We start from the raw sequence: 17,772 nt of genomic DNA, 5'->3' as shown, positions 1-17,772 counted from the left end.
TTTAACATGGATAAAAAAAAAAGTTGAGGATGGCAATCCATACTATCAAAGACATTGCTAGGCAGCAAGGCACAAGTCTATGCCAAGAGACCAAGGCACAACAGCTTGAGATATGCAGAAGGAATTCAGGCTTTTCTAACAGCACACACTGCTGCAATACATACACACTAAAGGTAGGTTTACACTGCACACTCCTTATGGCGACATGTAGGGTACATACACGGCACGCTCCCCTGGTGTGGAGCTCAGGAACAGTGTAGATGTGAGGCCGTACTTAGGAGAGTAAGACATGCCTGAACCCTGTGGCTATGTACCCCACAGGGTGCTCTATGTGCCCAAGTAGTGCCTCCCCTGTCTACACTGCTATTTTTAGCAGTGTAGTGTCTGGCTGCCTCCCCACTGCGAGACCCTTTCCCTGCTTCAGTGAAAGACTCTGGCAGCAGGGAGGCAGCGGGGAAAGACTCCAACAGCTCCCTGCTGCTCTTTGTTCTTGTACTGAAGAACAAACAGCAGCTACTATAGATCCTATTGATCAAGTCAAATTGAAGCAACGATATAGACATGAAAGGTGTCACGCATCTATTTTGAGCTGTCCAGTCCCTCAGATGTCATGTAATTTTTCTATATGCTAGTTTATTCACACTAAATGTCTTCCCTAAGGTATGTCTAATGTTAAATATTCATATTCAAGATTTACCAAAACAAGCATTGCTAAAATATTAAAAGTGATAATTTCCAGAGAATTAAACCTATGAAACTTAAATCTACTTTAATATTTTAATCACCCTTGGAAGGGAATCAAAAAGCATTGGACTGTAAATGTATTACTCCATAGTTTTCACTGGGGATGAAGGAGTCTTTGAACAGGATTAATTGTGATACAATTGTACAACATGAAGAAAACTTCACAATTACTTACACATTTATTTTGCAGTAGTGCCTAGATGTCTCAGCAAGGTTGAGCCCCCTCGTGGTGAGCACTGTACAGATATAGAAAATGACAATCTCTGCCATGAAAGGTTTGTAGTCTAGAAAACAAGACAGAAGTGCAGTCATCATAATTCTCCACCCCTGCCTGCCCATTATCAGGCTGTAATTCACAGCTGACTTTATGGGAGAGGTGAGTTTTGAAGAGAGACTGGAATGAGAACAGGTTGGTGGCTTTATGGATTTTGACTAGGAATTCTTCTCACTCAAAGGGGAGAATGGGAGAAAGCATGAAAATGCTGGTTAGCAAAGCAGAAAATCAGGCAGTCAGCTTGGCATCACTGAGCTTGGAGGTGAGAGCCAACCATGTGATAACATTAGGGTGAATGGGTAGGATGGACTAGCTTTTTGGAAGAACTTTGAAAGTAAGGACAAAGGGCCAGATCATCAGCTGGTGTAAGTCAATGGAGCTACACCCATTTACACCTGCTGAGGATATGGTCCAAAAAGCTTGTGCATAACAGAGTGACAAGCCAGAAAGATTACTTTAGCAGCAGTATTTTGAATGGCCTTGAGCAAAGTGAGTGTGCAGCCATCAAGGCCAGAGAGGAGATCACAGTATCAAAACATGAAATGATCAGGGATTAGACAAGTGTTTTGGCAGCACGCACAGAAACTAAGTGTTGGATAGGGGAGGCATTGTGGAGGAAGAAGCAGCAACATTTAGATAAGGCCTGGATGTGAGTCAAAAGAGAGCCAAGTCAAAGACAAAGCCATGATTATGGGCCTGAGCAACAGGGAGGTCAGTAGTATTGTCTGCTGTGACAGAGGAAGGATAGAGAGGGTTAGGACTAAGAAGAAAGATTAAGAACGCTCTTCTGGCCATTTTACGTTTCAACAGCTGACTGGATCTGCATGCAAAGGTTATAAAAAGGATGAAATTTTGGCGTTGGCAGAAGGAAGAAAAGTGCATTTGTAAGTTTGCCACAAAGATAAATAGCTTAATCCTTGATAGAAACAGACTTGAATATGTACTTCCCATATCCCAGGCCAGTACTTTAACCACCAGACTACTTACCTATCTAACCACCATCCCAAATCAAAAATTTCTATTTCAATTTGAAAACAGATATTTACACACAATTCCATTTTTGTATAAATGTTCAAAAGGTTTTGTTTTCATTCCAATGCACAACGAAAACAAGTTTAAAAAGTTGCTACAAAATAGAATTTTCATCCTCCAGGCAGCTCTAGTTGAGAGTGAAAGTGAGGGAAATCATGAGATGAGGAAGGTGGAATTACTGGGACAGATGGATGGGTTCAACTTCCTTCCTATTTTCCTTGTCTAAATATGAGTGACAGGAGGAGGAGCAGAAAGTGAAGGAGGATGTTGGGATTAACACTTCAGAATGAACATTTCTAGGAGTGATTTGCAGATTACAGGAACTGACTGTAAAATTAATATAATAGAATCACAGAAATGTAGGATGAGGTGGGATCTTGAGAGGTCATCATCAAGTCCATCCCCCTGTGCTGTGGTAGGAACAATAAACCTAGACCATACCTGACAGGTGTTTGTCCAAACCATTTTTAAAAAACCTCTGATTATAAGGATTCCACAATCCCCCTTGGAATCCTTCCAGAGCTTAACCATCCTTAGAGTTAGAATAGATATTAGAAAAAAAATTCTAAGTCTCCCTTGTTGCAGATTAAGCCCATTATTTCTTGTCCTACCTCCACTGGACATGGAAAACAATTGAGCAGTGTCCTCTTTGTAACAGCCCTTAACATATCTGAAGATTTTTCAGTTCCCCCCTTGTCTTTTCTCAAGACTAAACATGCCCAATTTCTTTTTAACCTTCCCCATACATCTGGTTTTCTAAACCATTTATCACTTTTGTTACTCTCCTCTGGTGTCTCTCTCCAATTTGTCCACATCTTTTGTAAACAGTGGTGCCCAGAATTGGACATGGTACTCCTGCTGAGTTCTCACCAGTACTAACTAGAGCAGGACAATTACCTCCCTTGTCTTACGTATGACACTCCTGTTATACATCCCAAAATGATATTAGCCTTTTTGCAACTGCATCGCATTGTTGACTCATTCAATTTGTGAACCACTGTAACCCCTAGATCCTTTTTACAAGGCTACCACCTAGCCACTTATTTCCTCATTTTGTAGTTGTACATTTGATTTTTCCTTCCTAAGTCAAGTACTTTGCTTGTCTTTACTGAATTTTCATCTCATTTATTTCAGACCTATTCTCTAATTAGTCCAAGTTTCAAATTCTAATCCTGTCCACCCAAGTGCTTGCAGCCCCACCCAGCTTGGTGTCATCCACAAATTTTATAAGCACACTTTCTATTCCATTATCCAAGTAATTAATGAAGATATTGAACAGCACCAGACCCAAGTCTGACCGCAGTGAGACACCACTAGATATGCCTTCTCAGTTTGACAGCAAATCATTGATCATTACTCTTTGATTACGATTTTTCAATCAGTTGTGCACCCATTTTGTCGTAATCTCCTCTAGAGAACATTTTCCTAATTTACCCATGAGAATGTTATGTGGGACACTGTCAAAAGATTTACTAAAAACCAAGATATATCACATCAACTGCCTCTTTCCCACCTGCCCCCAATGCACTAGGTCAGTAACCCTGTCAAAGGAGGACATGAGGTTGGTCTGGCATGATTGGTTCTTGACAAGTCCATCAGTGTTAATATTATATTAGAGAAATTTCAATATTGTGAATATACCAGAAGTCTGAGATCTTATATACTTGGTTTCCCAATTATTTTTCAAACAAACAGTCTTTTGACCTTCCCCCCCGATTTGTATTCTGACTTATCTAGAAAGGATAATTATTTGCCACAACTGCAAGATTTGCCTAAAACAACAGTAAAGCAAAACTGCCACTGACTCATTCTCCCCTCCCACCCCAGACACTTCTCTCCATGCAGCTGGCTATTTTTTCTTTAAATCTGTATAATGCTGCATCTACAAGTTATCATCAAGTCAGGTCAGGCAGCATCACAACAAGTAAACTCACCTCACAAAACCTGAATATATTAAGTCAGTGCAACACATTTCAAGAAAAAATATCCCTGATTCTCTCTCTCTCTCTCTCTCTCTCACACACACACACACACACACACACACACACACAATTACAAAATAGATAGTGAAAAGGCAAAAGAAACTTGTCATAACCTGTAGGTTTACAGAAGGAAATAAGTACCCACCAAGAGGAAATTGACTCTCATACAATTAATTTTAATTATATATTCATCTACATATGTTACTTATGTGTAAGACCTCCATTTTCTAACAAGTTCTCTATGCCACTTGGCAAGATTTTACTGCCTCTGCTGTATTTTATAATTACAAACAAACACGCAGCCATCTAGCGAAGCGTAGATGGATTCATAGAATATTAAAGAATTTCAAATATGACCAGAAGAAAATATTCCTTTGTTGGGTACATCTTTCACAGTATTCATTAATTTATACCTCCATCTTCACACATCCTCCAAAAATAGTGTGGCATATAAAAGTGTTGGAAAAGACGTTTCCCTCCAGAAAGAGTCCATTCTGATGGATTCTATATACCAGGAGATGAATATCATCCTAGAATCATGTACTTGGATTAAGAAATGCCTGCTGAGGACCAGATTGTGAACCCCTTTCTCACACTGGCATGCAGTTCCTCACATGAATAGCAAAGACATCGAAGATAACAGGACTACTTATGCAAGTAACTGTTCACCAGTGGGAGTAGGAGGTTCACAATCTGGCCCTCAATGTTGTGTGCACAGGTAAAAGAACATCCTTAAATACCGGCACTGAAACGCACTTGTTAAGGAAATAACTATGGACTATAAGCAGTCACAGAATAAACAGAAAGGTCATCAATAGCTGATTGAAAGGTAGAAAACAAAGGATAGAAACATATAGTCAGTTTTCACAACAGAAAGAGGTGAATAGTGGGGCACCCCAAGGATCTGTACTGGGACCTGTGCTTTTCAAATTATTTGGAAAAGGGTTGAACAGTGAGATGGCAAAATTGCATATGATACAAAATTCCTCAGAACAGTCAAGTCCAAAGAGGAGTGTGAAGAGTTGCAAAGGGATCTCAGTAAAGTGGATAAACAAAAATGACAGATGAAATTCAATGTTGATATGTGCAAAGTAAGGCACAGTGAAAATATAATCTCAACTATACATACAAAATTAGCTGTTACAACTCAAGAGACTTCCTGGGGTCATTGTGGATAGCTCTCTGAAAACATCCACTCAATGTGCAGCAGCAGTCAAAAAAGCTAACAATGTTAGGAACCATTAGGAAAGGGATAGATAAGAAGACAGAAAATATCATAATGGCACTATATAAATCCATGCTACACACACGTCTTGAATAGTGTGTGCAGTTCTGGTCTCCCCATCACAAAAAGATATATTAGAATTGGGAAAGGTACAGAGAAGGGCAACAAAAATTATTAGAAGTATGCAACAGCTTCCACACCAGGAGAAACTAAAGATTATGGCTGATTAGCTTGAAAAAGAGACAGCTATGGGGGGGAATATGACAGCAGTCTATAAAATCATGAATGGGTATGGAGAAAGTGAATAAGGAAACATTAATTTACCCCTTCACATACCATGAGAATTAGGGATCACCCGATGAATTAATAAGCAGCAGGTTTAAAACAAACATAAGGCAATACTTCTTCACATAATGCACAATCAACCTGTGGAACTTGTTGCCAGGGGATGTTGTGAAGGTTTCAAAAATAAGAATTAGATAAGTTCATGGAGGGCAAGTCCATCAAAATTCAGGGCCAAAATTACCATAGTAATGGTCATTTTTTATATTCATAGAATATTCACTAAACTCCTAAAGTCCTATTCCAGCATTCATTAGGCTAACTCTGAGATTTAGGAAGGATTTTTTTTTTTTTTTTAAATATAATCTCTTCTTCAATTACAAAATCCTGGTCAGGGAATCTAGAGGATATATCCCCAAGCCAGTTCTTAACATCAAGTTATTTTATTTTATTTCTGTAACTAAATCACTGAGCCACCACAATGATAAACTCATTAGACATTTGTAATAACAACAAAAGTTAAAGTTAATGAGACTTTGGCATCTAAGTCACTTAGCCACTTATGAAAAATTTACCCTAAGTTTTTCCACAGTTAAAGCCTCCATTACATAAATGTCTGCTGTAGAAAATTAATTGCAGTGTTCAAATGTTACCTCAAGTTGACATATCCTTCATGTAACTTACCTCAGTTTAACTCTGTGTGCCCCCTAAACATTTGGCAAAGAGGCACTTGTAGAATTAAGCAACTGGTCCTTCTGAATGTCTTAAGAAAAAAACTAATCTGGGTGTGCAGTTCTATAAAAGATATGGCTGTGGGTATGCCTATATTGAAGGGAAGGGATGCTGGCATATATGCTGTTGGATTTAGAGCCAAGGAGCAAGATTTTCCAAGCCGGGGTGCCTAAAGTCAAGCTTCTACATCCATATTTAGGCACCTAAATAAAAGTAACCAGGTTTTCAAATGTGCTGAACACCTGCATGACCCATTGTTTCAGTATGATTTATGGGTGTTCAGCCCTTTGAAAGTCAGGCCACTTATATTTAGGTACTTAAACATGAGATTTGGGAGTCTGACTTTATGCATTCAGCTTGGAAAGCGTTGGCCCAGATATTCACTGAAATCCAACAGATATTTTTAGTACTTAATAAAAACTAGCCTAAGTTTAATCCTCAATGCTGCATGTATTTTACATTTTCTAGGAATACATAAAATTCTCACATAGAGCCCTGATGAATGTGTTCTAAGCACATCCCTATCTGCTTTAGAGCATGCAACTTTTGGCATTGTTTATTAACAGATATAACTGTCCTATCCTTGTTTACTACAGCAACAAATAGAAGCAAAGTAAACAAAGATCATATGCTGAGTCTTTCTGAAGACAGGCAATTCTGCTTCACTCATAAGCCAAATAACTTGCAGGTAAATCACCATATTTCAAATATAAATTTCGCAGCTAGTAGAATACTGACATGACCAAAAAATATTAGCATAGCTTCCTCAGTGGACTTTATTAGACTAATACAATTCTAAAATAAAAATCAGAGTAAACTAACTACTATCAACACAGTAGGCTAATGGTACATGGTATAAGATTGTATGTATATTCATGTGTGTAAACATTTTACTACAAACATCAGGACTTGATCAAACTAGAAACGAGTGCCATAGTAGTAGTAATACTCTGCTCTATTTTTTGCAACCAGTTTATGCATTTTGTCATCAATGTAAGAAAACTATAGTTTGAGGAGCTGATGCTGTATAATACTCATTCTCTAAGTAGTGGGTTACCCAAACTGCAACTACCTGAGTACATGAACACCTGCACAGAGAAATACAGACAGTTCCCAAGTGCTCAGTTAGAATAAAGGAAAGATGCAAATTGGTCAGAAACTCTGGAATCAGCTTCCCTCAGGTATCCTCTCCAGCTTATATTATTTTCTATAGAAGAGGACTTGGCCTATGGGTGGGGATACTCAAAATACTCTTAACATGCAAGTCTCAATAATGTCTAAATATATCAATATACTTGTTCACAAGTCACTAATAGTACAATGCCATAGGAATGATCTTAATGCCAGATTCAGAATTTTAAAAAATGCTCAGCTCTCGTGATGCTACATCTCCATATTAGACAGCCAAGCATAGAGTTATTGAGAGTTTATAGGCCAAATTTTTAAAAGGGGTGTATAAAATGTACACACAATTTTTTAAATGCAGATCTTTGGCTTGCAAGCAGTTTCCTTCGGACACCCAGAAACTCTTCCTATGTGCAAGTATTGCACACAGTCTGTCTGAGAGCTAAAATATGCTGCCTAACATCAGACTCATACAGAGGTGCTGGAACAATTTGCAAGTGGGGTTGCATAGACAACCATTGAACCAAACTAAACCACTTCAAGCCAGGTGGTGCAGAAGCACCACCAGCACTTACAAACTCATAGGCTTGCAAAGAAATAAATTTTATTTTTAATAAATATTAATAATTTGACTTATGTAAGGTTGATTATTGACTTAAATTCTTAACATTGCAGGAAGTTAGAGAAAAAACTCCTTGATTTAAAATTTGATGACAGAATTAAATTTAAAATCATGACATAATCCATCGTAATCATGAATGTTCATCTCTTATATTAAGTTTGATCTCCTTTCACATTCCTGTAAATCAGGAGCAAATTCAGGGTGAAATTAGTATAAAGGAAAAGTCATGCCCTTTCTTTTTAAACTTCATAGACTCAAAGACTTTAAGGTCAGCAGGGACCATTATGATCATCTAGTCTGAACACTGAGTGGTCCTAGAAAAAGAGGTGATGCATCTCATTGGAGCAGTGCTTCTGAAACTTTTGGAAGCAAAGCCGTCCTCGCAGGAAAGGAGACCAATTGAATCCTTCCTCAACTCTGCCATTTGTTGTTAAAGGCCTGCACAAAATGAGTAGTCATTCAGAATAGATTGCATAACTATTCTTCAAAACTAGGAGGGAGAGGAAGGGTCAATCAGTTAAAAAGTTAACATTGCTATTTAAAGCATTGTATTAAAATCACTGGCATCTCAGTTAGCACCCTTTGAAATAAATGGCCCAGTTCATATCTCAGAGCTATTGTGCCATGCTTTTGACAGACTTAAGCAGACATCATTGTACTGGCTATCCTAGTCATGGTCGTATGTTCAAGATTTTCTCGTCAGCTGTAAACAGCTAGAAACTTAACAGGCATTTTTTAAATAAAGTGAAACTGGAGAACACCTGAGGCTTTTTCTATGGTCCCATCCCCAGTTCGTCCTTCTTGCCCCCTCCAGGGAGTGCACTCTCATTTTGCTGTCTAAGGTCTTGAATAGAATGTGAGATTGACTCAAAAGTTTTGGAGATTGAGTTAATGTTTTGATAAAGAGCTATATAATCTAGAAATTTAATTTCTTAATGACTTACTCTAAGTGTACTATATAGTACCTGAGTTGTCAGCATAATTTACTCATGATACTTTAAAAATACTCCATTCACAACAGCCCCTATTATATGGTGAAGAAGCAGAGTAATGAAAGGCAAAACACATTTAAAGTGGTGTCTCTTTTCAGACTCAGAGGGTACATCAACACTACAAGAGCTACACAGCTACACCACTGTAGCATAGACGCTTGCTACAATGACAGAAGGGGTGTTTCTGTCACTATAGTAAATCCACCCCCTTGAGAGGCAGTAGCTAGGTTGACGGAAGAAATTTTTCACAGTCCTGAATGATGTAGCTAGGTTGAACTAAGTTTTAGGTGTAGGCCTGGCATTTAAAAAAAAAAAAAAAAAAGTCTGAAAAAAATTCACCAATATGTCTGGAAATGGCCCTGTTCTTCATATGGGAATGTAAAAAGGTGTATCATTTAAGTAAAGAGTTTGAGAATACTATAATTATAGCATCACCTTAGCATGCAATAAATAAGGTTCATGTCAATGCTTCCATGATAAACCTACCAATTTTCAGAGGTTGTGACTTTGCATTAAAAATGTTCTCTGGTCTGAAATACATAAGGCAAGCCAAGAAATGAAAAAAAAGTTTAAATTTTTTTCTAAATGCCTCTGAAATTTTTTTAAAAAAAATCAACATAGACAAGTTATTACTGTGACTTCTATCAATTTTCTACTGGCATCTGAAGGAAGAAAGTCTGATTTTTAAATTATTTAGGTCTAGGCAAGAGAAGAATGAGGCCCAGTAGCTGTATTTCTTGGGCAAGGGTTAGTAAAGTGGACAACAAGTTTTAACTCCAAGGGAGAGGGCTTCTCCAAAATAAGATCATGTTAAGAGAGTGGTTTCCAATATCAGAGTGGTGCGGGTGAAGCTTGTAAAGTATTCCTCCTTTCCACTTATTAGAAAGGTACCTAAGTGATCCAGTGTGCACAAAATTCTGCATAGGCCACTCCTCCTGGAGATAAAAGGAAGTAGTTATATAATTAGGGGAGGAGGAAGAAGAAGGGATATCAGAAGCAAGCTCACTTGGAAGGGGGAGGGGCTCAAGTAAGAGCTGGTCCTTACTTTGAGAATTTTATTGAAATGGAAATTCACCTTAGAGAGGTTAATCACAGCTCTTCTGATGGAGCTGATCTGCTGCACTAAACTTTTTTTTAAAAAGGGAGATGAAGGAAAAACATATTTAAGCAAATCACTTACAAATTATATTGTTTTATTACACACATTTTGCATTTCAGAAGTCATTTCATCCAGCTCATTTTGCTAACTTTTCATTATTTAAGACTTGTATATCAGGTAAAGAAAAATATATGTACTTATGCCATTATGCTTCATCCCCTCTGAATTTTAGGCATGTTTTAAAGGTGACTTGTAACACCAGTTAGTCCCACCATGCAATCCAGATGAGGTTTTATTTTATTTTCCAGTCTGGGTTAATCTGGAACGATTGGCAATTACCTAGAATTCAATGCTGTGCAATGCTCATCCCTTCATGTGTCCAATTAGAAAGGACTTTAGAAGATATTAAGGAAGCTGCAGTTGCCTGATACTTTGCATGATATAATGATACACAGAGTTTCATCATGATTGTGTCTTACTCCTCTTTTCAAATTCTATTGAAAACACAAACTGACGTATAGGAAAATGAATATAAAGCTTCCATATGTAGCAAAAATATTTCATTAGGTAAAAAATGTGTAAGTAGTACAGCTTGAAAACAAAACAGTATATTATTCAGCTTCAAAAATTTCTAAAATTCTAATGAGATGGCTCATGAACATTCTAATTATGTAAATCCAGATTCCTTCAGGAACATCCAAGATAAAAGCTGAAACTGACAGAACCTATTTGTGGCTAAGCAGCAGTCTCTGCAGTCACATATCTGAAGTTCATGTTAGTTCTACAAAAATGCTTTGTTCCTAATCTTTTGAGCTGTTCTTCATTAGACATGTGAAGCTTCCTCTTTTATAATTTGACTGGGTTGAAAAGGCAGATAGGAAAAGTTTATATATGGATGCCAGGGAATGTAACTGAAGTATTACTCAGATGATCAGAGGAGGCTGAGAAGCTATGCACCTCTTTCAAGAAAGTTTTAATAAGTTTATAAATTTACTACACAGAATACATTATATATGATTGCACAACATGCTAGAGCATGAACACCTTATTATATAACATCACTAATTATTTCCTAAACAAAATGCAAGGTGAATCTAGTTAGGCTGTCAAATGTCATATGTTTTTCTAGTTTTATACAATAATTTGAAGATGTCCTTTTTTCCAGTCAGTTAAACTTTATAGAATCATGTTTTCTATATTTAAAGGAATAATGAGTAGATATTTCATTTGTAATGAATATTTCCTGTATATTGTTAACCAACAGCACACTGAGCAGAGAGTTTTAATGAGTAATTCTGGTATTACAATGTTTTCACCTTTATTGGAAACCAGTACTCCTTAGATTCTTAGAGTGACTTACAGACCTTAAATTGAGACATTTAAAAAAAACTCAAAAATCTATTGAAAGCAGGAAGAGTCTCTTCCTGCATTGCTAGCTATACTCCAATTGTTTCTTTTTTTCTTATGCCTCCATAAAGTTACATGAGCCTGTGCATCAAGTTTCAGAATAGATGTATTTACATTTTAAACCACATCGTCAAACACATACTTTATGCCTGGAAAATCAAAATAAATTCCCAGAAAAACAAAGTGCAAATTCCAATTATGAGTCCAAATTCTGCTCTGCATAGCACCACACCAAACTCAACAAGATTATCTGAGGGCAGACTGTGGGCCAAGGTTCTAAGCAGCACAAAGATCAATACTAGAGTGATCAGTGCATTAGAAATACTGAAGATAGTCATTGCTGATGTGTATATTAATGCCTAGTCTACTAATACTTTAAACACAACTAGAGTAATTTATATTAAAGTATATATAAACCTGCAAGCAGCCACAAGACTAGTATTGCTCTCAAATTACCACATGTATGTAGAATGAATTTATTATCCTGATTCCTTAGTATTTGGAATATTTATGGAGTATTCCATGCATGTCAGCCTTTTGAATGTGTTAATTATTGGCTCTTTACACTAATCAGATTGTGGACTTGTAGTTACAAGAAACAGCCAAACAGTTTTCAGAAAATAAAAACAAGCTATCCCAAGCAATTAGATGCTCATTATGTACCATCACTTTCAACGGAGAAGACTGTAATATCAGATTCAGTCACGGATAAAGCCACGGTGACAAAAGATATAGTTCTGACTGTCATCGTACAAGAATTGTACAAAATATACAGTGATTTTACAAATAAGATAATTGGGACCATATGTTTTGATGTAAAGTTCGATATATGGTATATTCCTGTCAGTGGCCAACGATACCACCCTGGGCAAAATCCTAGTTCAAATGGCCTGGGTCAGTCCTTGACCTGGACAGCAGTGACTTAAATGAAATCAACAAAAGGCAGAGTCAATAAACGTCTTTCTCCCCTGTACTCCAGGAGGCTCTAAGTATCTTAGACATGTCAGAAAGTTTTTCTCTGAAGTCCTAAATTTTTCTGTTGTCTTCCCTTCTGTTTGTCCTTCTTTCTACTTGGGCTCATCCTTATTAGCTACAGTGGCTGGGGCATGTCTATCCGAACAGAGATTTCTCACAGCTGAGCCAGGGTGGGGTTGATTTCGCTGTCTGCAGGAAGGGAGGTTTCTCAACAAAACACTAAGTTCTTTTCTATCGGCCCCTTGTTCTGGGTTTCATAACTAATTCTCTCTCTCTGCAACTGGGTTTTGGAGTTTGGTTTTTGCCACTATCTAGAAACAGCAAACTCAATAATTTTCCTGTCCATTGTCACCCTAAGTATTTTATTTTGGTCTATTTACCAAATGACTAACAACTTCCATTTGACTGTCTTAACAAACTTCATAAACAATTATGAATTTAGCTTCACAGCACTCTTGTGAAGTAGGTAAATAGTTTCATATCCCCATTTTCAGAGAGGGAAGTGAGAAACAAAGATTAAAGGTAAAATTTTCTAAAGCAGCTAATTGATTAGGAACCTAAATCTCATTGATTTTAAGCACATAAATGGCTTTTGAAAATAGGATTTAGGAACTTCTGAAAATTCAGGGATTAGTATATATAGAGTTTTAGGTTTTCGTTTAAGCGAATTCAGTGCTCATGAAATATGCCAGATCATAACAATACTTAATATAGTCCTTTGTTTAGCCACAGAACTGATAAATCCTGGCAATGACAAAGAATATAAGGTCATTGGTGGGGATTCTGGAGGAGAGTATTTTGAAGTACGTGTGAAAAAACAGCTTAGCAGTTAAAGGAATTTGTATTCTGATCATCAACAAAGTCTGCAGTCTGGGGGGGTTCCTTCTGTAACCCCTCCTGAATGCTCAGATGGCATATGCAGCCAGAAATACCTTCCGCTGTGTTTGGCTAGCCAAGAAGCTGCACACCTTTACTATAAAATATTTATCTTATGGTAGCGTCATGAGATTGCATTCAGCTTCCCTATATGTTGGGGGCTGTACAAACTCAGAAGAAGGTACGTTTAGCAGACGCATATCTGACTAATACAAGGTCAGACAATGTTCATCACCTTCATGCTCAACTTAGTGTAATGTGCTCTACCTAGGATTGAAAGTGATTGCCTTGAAGAAATTCCAGATGGTACAACATGCAGCCGCTCATCGAGACAACATGAGGCATAGAAAATACCTCATTTTACAGTTCCGCACATTACACTGGTTACTGGTGCAATGCTGGACCAATGTAAAGTCTTATTCTTAATCCTCAAGTCCCTAAACAGGCTGAGTTTCAATTACCTAGGAACCTGTCTCTCCATGACTGTGACCTGACAACAGTGGGTACCAGAGTTGAAACATGTATGAAAAGGGGATTTTCAGCAGCAGACTCACAATTATGAAACAAATCTGCAAGCTGTTACTTTGGCAATGGATTTCCAACCTCCAGATCACAATTTAAGACCCATCCCTCCTCATTAACCTTAATGCTGAAACTTCTCAAAGGCCGCGGAAAGATTTCCAAAACATCAACAAAAAACCCACATCTACTTTCTCAACATACAACCAGGCAAAAGACAAGAACAGTCTACAAACTAACTATAGTTTTAGAATTCTAGTAGCATTCAAATATAGTGAAATACATACCCAGGGAGGCTACATACATAAAGCTTCCTCACACTGCCCTGCCACAGTGTCTAATCCTTGTTCAGGAAGGAGCATTCTAGGAGCAAGAGGGAAATCAAGTCTCTTTCATTCCTTTTTAATCCTTCCCCTATCTATTGAGGCCACCAGTAAGGGTTTAATACACAAGTGTGGCAGTTGGTATTGTGATATCAACATCTGTCCATCAGGAAGTGAACTGAGATTTATTTCACACTAGCCACATCACCTGAAAAATATGAGAATAATTTTCAGTCACTACCCACCTGAACTAGATTTGAACCAGTAAATCAGAAGAATGGCTAGATGATCAATAAATATATTAAATAAAAATAGAGGGGCTCACCTATTAAGCAACCCTCCAATGGTCATCTCCCTCGATTTTGAGATGTTGTTGTTTATGATGACTTCATTTTCTTATGTTCCTTCAGGTAGTTCTGATCTGGGCATCATTTTTTTCATTCAGATCAATTTGCTCTAATATTTTCAGTAAAATTTTGAGTTTAAGTTTAAACTTGGCTCTTTGTGGTGCTGGCAATATCTATGGCTGTCTACTATTCAGAGTTTCAAGGACTGACAATAAAATTATGCCAGTTCTTTTAGTGCAGCCTTGCAAAAAATTCAACTTGCCAATTCATCCAAGGCAAATAATTTTGGGGGGGGGGTTGGACATGTGAATAAAATATACTTTTTTCCATTATATTTGTTATTATATTAATGGGCAGATGAGCAGAATCCATACTTGGGCTGATAAATTTTTAAGAACTGGAAAAAAAAAATCTACATTGGTATGTGCTTTAGACATCAATGATTTTATTTTAACTAGTCAAAGTCAAATTATACACTTAAACACCTAAACGTACAGGAGATTAAAACTGTCATGGTAGCTAGCAGTCATTTTAAAATTAGTCTAATATTACACCATCTTTCAAGTAGCATCAATCTTCACATCCATTGCATTTTAATGGAGGGTCTTCAAAAGTGGGCATGGTTTTGCAGTAAATTAAGATTAAGAAAATGCTTAGTCACTAACAATAGTGACATCTGAGAGCATATTTGGTGAGCATAAATTGAACTGACCTTGGAAGGAATAATTTACACTCCTCATGTGCATAACCAGTGAGGAGCTATCTATATGCAGTTTCACACCTCATGAACTTTTGCACATTATTCATCTAAATCAGAGATCCAAATACAAAATCTGGCACTTGGGACATGATGTGGATTTCTGACATTCCTTGGGAAAATGAAGGGTCCTGAAAGTAATGGTTAGATTATAACAATTCACAAATGTAGAGGTTTTTTGGGTTTTATCCAAGCAGGATAAATATAATAGGGATAATCATCATTTTGCATAATTGTTTCAAAATATCACATTTAACAGAGCACAACAGCATGCAAACTGCTTATATAAAATATGAGAAGGGACTGCAGCATTTCCTGGCATCTGGCATGTCCTTTAGTCAAGAGGAAGGCTTGTCACATGCTGGCCTTTCAGTTGAGGCATGCCACCTAGGCTCTTCCATGCTATAGTCTAGGTGACATGACAATTCACTGACTGTCATGAAAATGTACTGATATGCCAATGTGCATTATGCTTTTCATTTCATGTCATGCATAGATGCAACCCCTATTGTGAAATGTTGCAATGCATATTTTTGAAGTAGCCGTAGATTGTGCTGTTAGGCTATGTTCATTTTGCAATTTAAAAAGTCATAATTAGCATTTGAGATTAGAGGACAAACATCAGTCAAGCTGTTTGGATGCTGCGTTTTAACTGGGGATTGGTTTTGTTGCTTCCCCACACCCCCCTTGCATAATGCTAGCTACCATTGCTATAGCAGTCTATTTTATGTCCAGTAGATAAACTGGGATGATATTTTCTCTGGATTGGACCATCAGAATAAGGCATATGGCAGACTCAAAACACATACATAGTGACCCATATATAAACCAGAGTTACATCTGAAACACTGATCATGTCTGACAGAGTGAGGAAACAGAAGTTGCAGAATAAACTATATGTTCCACATATAGAAATAAAATATTTTGAGTTAAGCATGTTTTTCCACACCTATAGCCACAAATGTTATGTTTCCATCCACAAACAGCAAAACATACGAGGCCAGGGAGTGTGTCCCGCTTTGGCCTGCCAGAGACTGCTTCCTTGGTGCACTCCCAGTGGCATCTAGCAATCTAAAGGAAATGGTAAGGAGAATGGGCCCTGGTCACATTACAGGGCAGGCTGACTGCACTGAGGGAGCAAACTTCACCTTATTAAAAGCATCACAGTTTCACAGCTTCTGGTACCACAAAATGTAAATATACTAGTTTTAAATACACATATGCAAAATCTTTTCCATGTAAACTTGCAGCAAAATAAGGAACTATGTAAATATGCTATGAACACTGTTGAAGAGTCTATCTAGTCAAACTTCTCAGTCAAATCATTTTTCCAATGCTTGCAAATAGGTACAAATAGACAAACAACAGGGTATGCGTCTCCACTGCAGTTAGACACCCGCGGCTGGCCTGTGCCAACTGACTCGGGCTCAGGGACTATGTAACTGCAATGTAGACATTTGGGTTTGGGTTGGAGGCCAGGCTCTGGGACCCTCTGGAGGTGGGTGGGTCCAAGAGCTCAGGCTGCAGCTCGAGCCTGAACATCTACACTGCAATTATATAGTCCCTGAGCCCGAGTCAGCAGGCATGGGCCAGCCACGGGTGTCTAACCGCAGTGGAGACACATACTCTGCATGAGAGGGACTCCATTACGGTCTCAGATTTCCCAGGACTCCTTGTATCCCCATAGCTACAAGTGTCTTGAGACTCTTTCAATGTTGTCATTTCTCATGAGCCTTGTGATACTTCTGTTTTGGGGGTTGTTTTAAGCCCCACCTCCTGGAAGAAACACACAAGTTCCTTGAGAATCTCAGCTCTCATTTTAAAAGAAAAAAGAGTAAGACGATGGCTACACTACAGCTTAAGTCAGCACAAGTGATGTCACTCAGGGGTGTGAATTAGCCACCCCCCCCCAAGCAACATAATTTATGCCGATTTAAGCACTGGTGCGGACAGCGCTATGTCAGCAGGGCTGGAGTAATTAAGCCAATGGGAGAGCTCTCTCACATAGGCTTAGAGAAGCTACACTTGAGATCTTACTGTGTAATGTAGCCATAGCCTCCATTTCTAGTCCTCAAGGTAATGGACAAAAGCTTGAAACTGGGCCCCTTGCCATCTTTAAATGGTGGGGTATTGTAACTATTCAGGCTAGTTGTAGAAATCTGATCCTCACTGATTTTAATTAATGTAAAAGTTTTCAAGTAATAAAGTCAAACATACTGGGCAAAAGTCATTGCTGGTGCCGTAGAGTACAATTCCATTGCCATCAATGGAATTGTTAACCCATCACAAGTGAATATAGCCAACTATATTTAGCCATGAAATTAAGGTCCTTTCAGTTTTAGTGGAGGAAGAAAAGTCAGAAGGTGAAATCCTCCACAAAGCCGGGTGTGGCAGGCCCAGAAACACTCAAGAACTATAGAACGTTCTAGTGGGAGTGTGAAGAGAACTGCGAACTGTTA

Source organism: Emydura macquarii, unplaced genomic scaffold (assembly GCF_026122565.2).
Source record: "Emydura macquarii macquarii isolate MOO-44397 ecotype Brisbane River unplaced genomic scaffold, CSIRO-AGI_Emac_v2 contig_968, whole genome shotgun sequence".
Taxonomy (NCBI): Eukaryota; Metazoa; Chordata; order Testudines; family Chelidae; genus Emydura; species Emydura macquarii.
The sequence above is the reverse complement of the archived record's forward strand: the minus strand, read 5'-3'. Positions refer to the sequence as shown.